The sequence below is a fragment of the Triticum dicoccoides genome, chromosome 6A (genome assembly GCF_002162155.2).
Source record: "Triticum dicoccoides isolate Atlit2015 ecotype Zavitan chromosome 6A, WEW_v2.0, whole genome shotgun sequence".
Lineage (NCBI taxonomy): Eukaryota > Viridiplantae > Streptophyta > Magnoliopsida > Poales > Poaceae > Triticum > Triticum dicoccoides.
In genome coordinates, this window is record NC_041390.1 from 59413823 (window position 1) to 59423343 (window position 9521).

Consider the following 9521-nt stretch of genomic DNA (forward strand, 5'->3'; position numbering starts at 1 on the left):
AAGCTCACTGAATTGCATGGGATGCTCAAAGTGGCAGAGCAAGATATTAAGAAAGGCACGCATCAAGTGTTGATGGTGCAGAAATCGGCTAAGTTCAAGAAGAGTTGGTCCAAGAAAAAGGCTAAGGCAAAGGGCACGGAGACAGTAACCTCCGCCGCTGCGCCGAAGTCTGGACCGGACTCAAAAACCATTTGCTATCATTGCAAGGAAACTGGTCACTGGAAGAGGAACTGTAGCAAGTGGCTTGCAGAGCATGGCAAGAAGGCCGGGAATGCTGCTTCAGGCAAAGGTACACTTGTTGCATATGTTATAGACATTTACCTTGCTGACATACCTAGCAGCTCTTGGGTATTTGATACCGGATTGGTTGTTCACATTTGCAACTCGATGCAGGGGCTGGTAAGAACTAGGCGTGTGGCACAAGGGGAGATTGACATCAGGGTCGGCAACAAAGCAAGAGTTGCTGTGTTGGAGGTCGGCACGATGCAGCTCCAGCTTCCTTCTGGATTTATTTTGGAATTGAATAATTGTTATTACATTCCTGCACTTAGTCGGAACATTATTCATGCCTCATGCTTGATGAGTCAGGGTTATGAATTCAATTTAAAGGACAATGGTTGTTCAATATATTTAAATGGTATGTACCACGGCTATGAACCCGTTGTTGATGGGTTATTTATATTGAATCTAGAACATGAACCGGTCTATAACGTGAATGTCAAGAGGCATAAGCCTAATGAGCTAAATCCGACATACTTCTGGCATTGCCGGCTTGGACACATTAGTCTGAAACGCATGAAGAAGCACCATGATGATGGACTCGTAACTTCGACCGACTTTGGGTCGTTCGAGACATGCGAATCATGCTTGCTCGGCAAGATGACTAAGTCTCCTTTCGCAAAGAGTTGTGAGAGGGCATCCGAGCTGTTGGAACTGGTACACAGTGATGTCTGTGGACCAATGAGCACAACTGCCAGAGGTGGCTATCAGTACTTCGTGACTTTTACCGACGATTTGAGTAGATATGGATATATCTATTTGATGAGGCATAAGTCAAAGACTTTTGAAAGTTCAAAGAGTTTCAAAATGAGGTTGAGAATCAGCTCGGCAAGACTATAAAACTTCTACGATCTGATCGTGGAGGTGAGTACATGAGCCAGGAGCTTGATGATCATCTGAAAAGCAGAGGTATAGTACCTCAGCTCACACCTCCGGGTACGCCACAGAGAAATGGTGTATCAGAACAGAGAAATCGTACCTTGTTGGACATGGTTTGATCTATGATGAGCAAGTCAGATTTACCCTTGTCATTCTGGGGATACACTCTACAAACTGCAGCTTTCACACTTAACAGGGTACCATCAAAATCCGCCTACAAGACACCACATGAGATGTGGACTGGGAAGAGTCCTAGTTTGTCTTTTCTAAAGATTTGGGGTTGTGAAGCATGAAGGAAATATGCCCTAGAGGCAATAATAAAGTTATTATTTATTTCCTTATATCATGATAAATGTTTATTATTCATGCTAGAATTGTATTAACCGGAAACATAATACATGTATGAATACATAGACAAACAGAGTGTCACTAGTATGCCTCTACTTGACTAGCTCGTTAATCAAAGATGGTTATGTTTCCTAACCATGGACAAAGAGTTGTTATTTTATTAACGGGATCACATCATTAGGTGAATGATCTGATTGACTTGACCCATTCCGTTAGCTTAGCACTCGATCGTTTAGTATGTTGCTATTGCTTTCTTCATGACTTATACATGTTCCTATGACTATGAGATTATGCAACTCCCGTTTGCCGGAGGAACACTTTGTGTGCTACCAAACGTCACAACGTAACTGGGTGATTATAAAGGAGCTCTACAGGTGTCTCCAACGGTACATGTTGGGTTGGCATATTTCGAGATTAGGATTTGTCACTCCGATTGTCGGAGAGGTATCTCTGGGCCCTCTCAGTAATGCACATCACATAAGCCTTGCAAGCATTGCAACTAATGAGTTAGTTGTGAGATGATGTATTATGGAACGAGTAAAGAGACTTGCCGGTAACGAGATTGAACTAGGTATTGAGATACCGACGATCGAATCTCGGGCAAGTAACATATCGATGACAAAGGGAACAAGGTATGTTGTTATGCGGTCTGACCGATAAAAGATCTTCGTAGAATATGTAGGAGCCAATATGAGCATCCAGGTTCAGCTATTGGTTATTGACCGGAGACGTGTCTCGGTCATGTCTACATTGTTCTCGAACCCGTAGGGTCCGCACGCTTAAGGTTTCGATGACAGTTTTATTAGGAGTTTATGCATTTTGATGTACCGAAGTTTGTTCGGAGTCCCGGATGTGATCACGGACATGACGAGGAGTCTTGAAATGGTAGAGACATAAAGATTGATATATTGGAAGCCTATATTTGGATATCGGAAGTGTTCCGGGTGAAATCGGGATTTTACCGGAGTACCGGGAGGTTACCGGAACCCCCCGGGAGGTATATGGGCCTTAGTGGGCTTTAGTGGAAGAGAGGAGAAGTGGCCAGGGCTGGGCCGCGCGCCCCTCCCCCTAGTCCGAATAGGATAAGGAGAGGGGGGCGACGCCCCCCTTCCTTCTCTCTCTCCTCTTTCCCCCTCCCGAATCCTATTCCAACTAGGAAAGGGGGGGAATCCTACTCCCGGTGGGAGTAGGACTCCTCCTGGCGCGCCCTCCTCCTAGCCGGCCGCACCCCCCCTTTGATCCTTTATATACGGGGGCAAGGGGCACCCCTAGAAACACAAGTTGATCCACGTGATCATATTCTTAACCGTGTGCGGTGCCCCCTTCCACCATAGTCCTCGATAATATTGTAGCGGTGCTTAGGCGAAGCCCTGCGACGGTAGTATATCAAGATCGTCACCATGCCGTCGTGCTGACGGAACTCTTCCCCAACACTTTGCTGGGTCGGAGTCCGGGGATCGTCATCGAGCTGAACGTGTGCTAGAACTCGGAGGTGTCGTAGTTTCGGTGCTTGATCGGTCGGGCCGTGAAGACGTACGACTACATCAACCGCGTTGTACTAACGCTTCCGCTGTCGGTCTATAAGGGTACGTAGATCACACTCTCCCCTCTCATTGCTATGCATCACCATGATCTTGCGTGTGCGTAGGAATTTTTTTGAAATTACTACGTTCCCCAACAGTGGCATCCGAGCCTAAGTTTTATGTGTTGATGTTATATGCACGAGTAGAACACAAGTGAGTTGTGGGCGATATAAGTCATACTGCTTACCAGCATGTCATACTTTGGTTCGGCGGTATTGTTGGACGAAGCGGCCCGGACCGACATTACGCGTACGCTTACGCGAGACCGGTTCTCCCGACGTGCTTTGCACAAAGGTGGCTAGCGGGTGACAGTTTCTCCAACTTTAGTTGAACCGAGTGTGGCTACGCCCGGTCCTTGCGAAGGTTAAAACAACACCAACTTGACAAACTATCATTGTGGTTTTGATGTGTAGGTAAGATTGGTTCTTGCTTAAACCCGTAGCAGCCATGTAAAACTTGCAACAACAAAGTAGAGGACGTCTAACTTGTTTTTGCAGGGTATGTTGTGATGTGATATGGTCAAGACATGATGCTAAATTTTATTGTATGAGATGATCATGTTTTGTAACCAAGTTATCGGCAACTGGCAGGAGCCATATGGTTGTTGCTTTATTGTATGCAATGCAATCGCGCTGTAATGCTTTACTTTATCACTAAGCGGTAGCGATAGTCGTGGAAGCATAAGATTGGCGAGACGACAACGATGCTACGATGGTGATCAAGGTGTCGCGCCGGTGACGACGGTGATCACGACGGTGCTTCGAAGATGGAGATCACAAGCACAAGATGATGATGGCCATATCATATCACTTATATTGATTGCATGTGATGTTTATCTTTTATGCATCTTATCTTGCTTTGATTGACGGTAGCATTATAAGATGATCTCTCACTAATTATCAAGAAGTGTTCTCCCTGAGTATGCACCGTTGCGAAAGTTCTTCGTGCTGAGACACCACGTGATGATCGGGTGTGATAGGATCTACGTTCAAATACAACGGGTGCAAAACAGTTGCACACGTGGAATACTCAGGTTATACTTGATGAGCCAAGCATATACAGATATGGCCTCGGAACATGGAGACCGAAAGGTCGAGCGTGAATCATATAGTAGATATGATCAACATAGTGATGTTCACCAATGAAACTACTCCATCTCACGTGATGATCGAACATGGTTTAGTTGATTTGGATCACGTGATCACTTAGAGGATTAGAGGGATGTCTATCTAAGTGGGAGTTCTTAAGTAATATGATTAATTGAACTTAAATTTATCATGAACTTAGTCCTGGTAGTATTTTGCAAACCATGTTGTAGATCAATAGCTCGCATTGTTGCTTCCCTGTGTTTATTTTGATATGTTCCTAGAGAAAATTGTGTTGAAAGATGTTAGTAGCAATGATGCGGATTGGATCCGTGATCTGAGGTTTATCATCATTACTACACAGAAGAATTATGTCCTTGATGCACCGCTAGGTGACAGACCTATTGCAGGAGCAGATGCAGATGTTATGAACGTTTGGCTAGCTCAATATGATGACTACTTAATAGTTTAGTGCACCATGCTTAACAGCTTAGAATCGGGACTTCAAAAGACGTTTTGAACATCATGGACCATATGAGATGTTCCAGGAGTTGAAGTTAATATTTCAAGCAAATACCCGAGTTGAGAGATATGAAGTCTCCAACAAGTTCTATAGCTAAAAGATGGAGGAGAATCCCTCAACTAGTGAGCATGTGCTCAGATTGTCTGGGTACTACAATCGCTTGAATCAAGTGGGAGTTAATCTTCCAGATAAGATAGTGATTGACAGAATTCTCTAGTCACCATCACCAAGTTAGTAGAACTTCGTGATGAACTATAGTATGCAAGGGATGACGAAAACGACTCCCGAGCTTTTCATGATGATGAAATCGATGAAGGTAGAAATCAAGAAAGAGCATCAAGTGTTGATGGTAGACAAGACCACTAGTTTCAATAAAAGGGCAAAGGGAAGAAGGGGAACTTCAAGAAGAACGGCAAGCAAGTTGCTGCTCAAGTGAAGAAGCCCAAGTCTGGTCCTAAGCCTGAGACTAAGTGCTTCTACTGCAAAGGGACTGGTCACTGGAAGCGGAACTGCCCCAAGTATTTGGCGGATAAGAAGGATGGCAAAGTGAACAAAGGTATATTTGATATATAGATTATTAATGTGTATTTTACTAGTGTTCGTAGCAACCCCTCGGTATTTGATACTGGTTCATTTGCTAAGAGTAGTAACTCAAAATGGGAGTTGCAGAATGAACAGAAACTAGTTAAGGGTGAAGTGACGATGTGTGTTGGAAGTAGTTCCAAGATTGATATGATCATCATCGCACACTCCCTATACTTTCCGGATTAGTGTCGAACCTAAATAAGTGTTATTTGGTGTTTGCGTTGAGCATGAATATGATTTGATCATGTTTATTGCAATACGGTTATTCATTTAAGTTAGAGAATAATTGTTGTTCTGTTTACATGAATAAAACCTTATATGGTTACACACTCAATGAAAATGGTTCATTGGATCTCGATCATAGTGATACACATATTCATAATATTGAAGACAAAAGATGCAAAGTTAATAATGATAGTGCAACTTATTTGTGGCACTGCCATTTAGGTCATATTGGTGTAAAGCGCATGAAGAAACTCCATGCTGATGGGATTTTGGAATCACTTGATGCTTGCGAACCATGCCTTATGGGCAAGATGACTAAGACTCCGTTCTCCGGAACAATGGAGCGAACAACTGACTTATTGGAAATAATACATACTGATGTATGTGATCCGATGAGTGTTGAGGCTCGCGGCAGGTATCGTTATTTTCTGACCTTCACAGATGATTTGAGAAGATATGGGTATATCTACTTGATGAAACACAAGTCTGAAACATTTGAAAAGTTCAAAGAATTTCAGAGTGAAGTGGAGAATCATCGTAACAAAAATAAAAAGTTTCTACGATATGATCGCAGAAGTAAAATATTTGAGTTATGAGTTTGGCCTTCAGTTAAAAACAACGTGAAATAGTTTCACTACTCACGCCACCTGGAACACCACAGCATAATGGTGTGTCCGAACGTCAGAACCGTACTTTATTAGATATGGTGCGAACTATGATGTCTCTCACCAATCTACCACTATCGTTTTGGGATTATGCATTAGAGATAGCTGCATTCACGTTAAATAGGGCACCATCTAAATCCGTTGAGACGACACCGTATGAACTATGGTTTGACAAGAAACCTAAGCTGTCGTTCCTTAAAGTTTGAGGCTGCGATGCTTATGTGAAAAAGCTTCAACCTGATAAGCTCGAACCCAAATCGGAGAAATGTGTCTTCATAGGATATCCAAAGGAAACTATTGGATACACCTTCTATCACAGATCCGAAGGCAAGACTTTTATTGCTAAATTCGGAAACTTTCTGGAGAAGGAGTTTCTCTCGAAAGAAGTGAGTGGGAGGAATGTTGGGGAACGTAGCAGAAACTCAAAATTTTCTACGCATCACCAAGATCAATCTATGGAGTAATCTAGCAACGAGGGAAGGAGAGTGCATCTACATACCCTTGTAGATAGCTACGCGGAAGCGCTCAAGAGAACGGGGTTGATGGAGTCGTACTCATCGTGATCCAAATCACCGATGATCCTAGTGCCGAACGGACGACACCTCCGTGTTCAACACACGTACAGCCCGGTGACGTCTCCTACGCCTTGATCCAGCAAGGGGAGAAGGAGAGGTTGGGGAAGACTCCATCCAGCAGCAGCACGACGGCGTGGTGGTGGTGGAGGAGCGTGGTACTCCAACAGGGCTTCGCCAAGCACCGCAAGAGACGAGGAGGGAGAGGGGTAGGGCTGCGCCAAGAAGGAGATTGAATCGTGTGTGTTAGGCAGCCCAAACCTCAAGTATATATAGGGGAAGGGGAGGGGCTGCGTCCCCACCTAGGGTTCCCTCCCTAGGGGTGGCGGCAGCCCCTAGATCCCATCTAGGGGGCGGCCAAGGGGGAGGGGGAGAGGGAGGCGCACCAGGCATGGGCCCTAAGGCCCATCTGCCCTTAGGGTTTGCCCCCCTCCTCCCCTTAGGCGCCTTGGGCCCTTGTGGGGGGGCGCACCAGCCCACCTGGGGCTGGTCCCCTCCCACACTTGGCCCATGCAGCCCTCCGGGCTTGTGGCCCCACTTGGTGGACCCCCAGGACCCTCCCGGTGGTCCCGGTACGTTACCGATAAAACCCGAAACTTTTCCGGTGACCAAAATAGGACTTCCCATATATAAATCTTTACCTTCGGACCATTCTGGAACTCCTCGTGACATCTGGGATCTCATCCGGGACTCCGAACAACATTCGGTAACCACGTATATCTATTCCCTATAACCCTAGCGTCATCGAACCTTAAGTGTGTAGACCCTACAGGTTCGGGAGCCATGCAGACATGACCGAGATAACTCTCCGGTCAATAACCAACAGCGGGATCTGGATACCCATGTTGGCTCCCACATGTTCCATGATGATCTCATCGGATGAACCACGATGTCAAGGACTTAATCAATCCCGTATACAATTCCCTTTGTCTAGCGGTACGATACTTGCGCGAGATTCGATCGTCGATATCTCGATACCTTGTTCAATCTCGTTACCGGCAAGTCTCTTTTACTCGTTCCGTAACACATCATCCCGTGATCAACTTCTTGATAACATTGTGCACATTATGATGATGTCCTACCGAGTGGGCCCAGAGATACCTCTCCGTTTACACGGAGTGACAAATCCCAGTCTCGATTCGCGCCAACCCAACAGACACTTTCGGAGATACTTGTAGTGTACCTTTATAGCCACCCAGTTACGTTGTGACGTTTGGCACACCCAAAGCACTCCTACGGTATTCGGGAGTTGCACAATCTCATGGTCTAAGGAAATGATACTTGACATTAGAAAAGCTTTAGCATACGAACTACATGATCTTTGTGCTAGGCTTAGGATTGGGTCTTGTCCATCACATCATTCTCCTAATGATGTGATCCCGTTATCAATGACATCCAATGTCCATGGTCAGGAAACCGTAACCATCTATTGATCAACGAGCTAGTCAACTAGAGGCTTACTAGGGACATGGTGTTGTCTATGTATCCACACATGTATCTGAGTTTCCTATCAATACAATTCTAGCATGGATAATAAACGATTATCATGAACAAGGAAATATAATAATAACCAATTTATTATTGCCTCTAGGGCATATTTCCAACAGTCTCCCACTTGCACTAGAGTCAATAATCCAGTTCACATCGATATGTGATTAACACTCAAGGTCACATCCCGATGTGACTAACACCCAAAGAGTTCTGGGTTTGATCATGTTATGCTTGTGAGAGAGGTTTCAGTCAACGGGTCTGCAACATTCAGATCCGTATGTACTTCGCAAATTTCTATGTCATCTTGTAGATGCAACTACTACGCTACATTTGGAGCCATTTCAAATAACTGTTCTATTTAGAGCTATTCTAAATTGTTGCTCCATTATACGTATCCGGTATCTCTACTCAGAGCTATCCGGATAGGTGTTAAGCTTTCATTGACGTAACTCTTTACGTTGAACTCTTTATCACCTCCATAACCGAGAAACATATCCTTATTCCTCTAAGGATAATTTAGACTGCTATCTGGTGATCTACTCCTAGATTACCTTTGTACCCTCTGGCCAGATATGTGGCAAGGCACACATCTGGTGCGGTACTCAGCATGGCATACCGTATAGAGCCTATGACAAAAGCATAGGGGACGACCTTCGTCCTTCCTCTTTCTTCTGCCGTGGTCGAGCTTTAAGTCTTAACTTCATACCTTACAACTCAGGCAAGAACTCCTTCTTTGACTGATCCATCTTGAACACCTTCAAGATCATGTCAAGGTATGTGCTCATTTGAAAGTACCATTAAGCGTTTTGATCTATCCTTATAGATCTTGATGCTCAATGTTCAAGTAGCTTAATCCAGGCTTTCCATTGAAAAACACTTTCCAAATAATCCTATATGCTTTCCAGAAATTCTACGTCATTTCTGATCAACAATATGTCAACAACATATACTCATCAGAAATTCTATAGTGCTCCCACTCACTTCTTTGGAAATACAAGTTTCTCATAAACTTTGTATACACCCAAAATCTTTGATCATCTCATCAAAGCATACATTCCAACTCCGAGATGCTTACTCCAGTCCTTAGAAGGATTGCTGGAGCTTTGCATACTTGTTAGCATCTTTCAAGATTGACAAAACCTTCCGGTTGTATCACATACAACCTTTCCTCAAGAAAATCGTCGAGGAAACAATGGTTTTTGATATCCTATCTGCATGATTTCATAAATAATACAGTAATCGCTAATATAATTCCAACAGACTCTTAGCATCGCTACGAGTGAGAA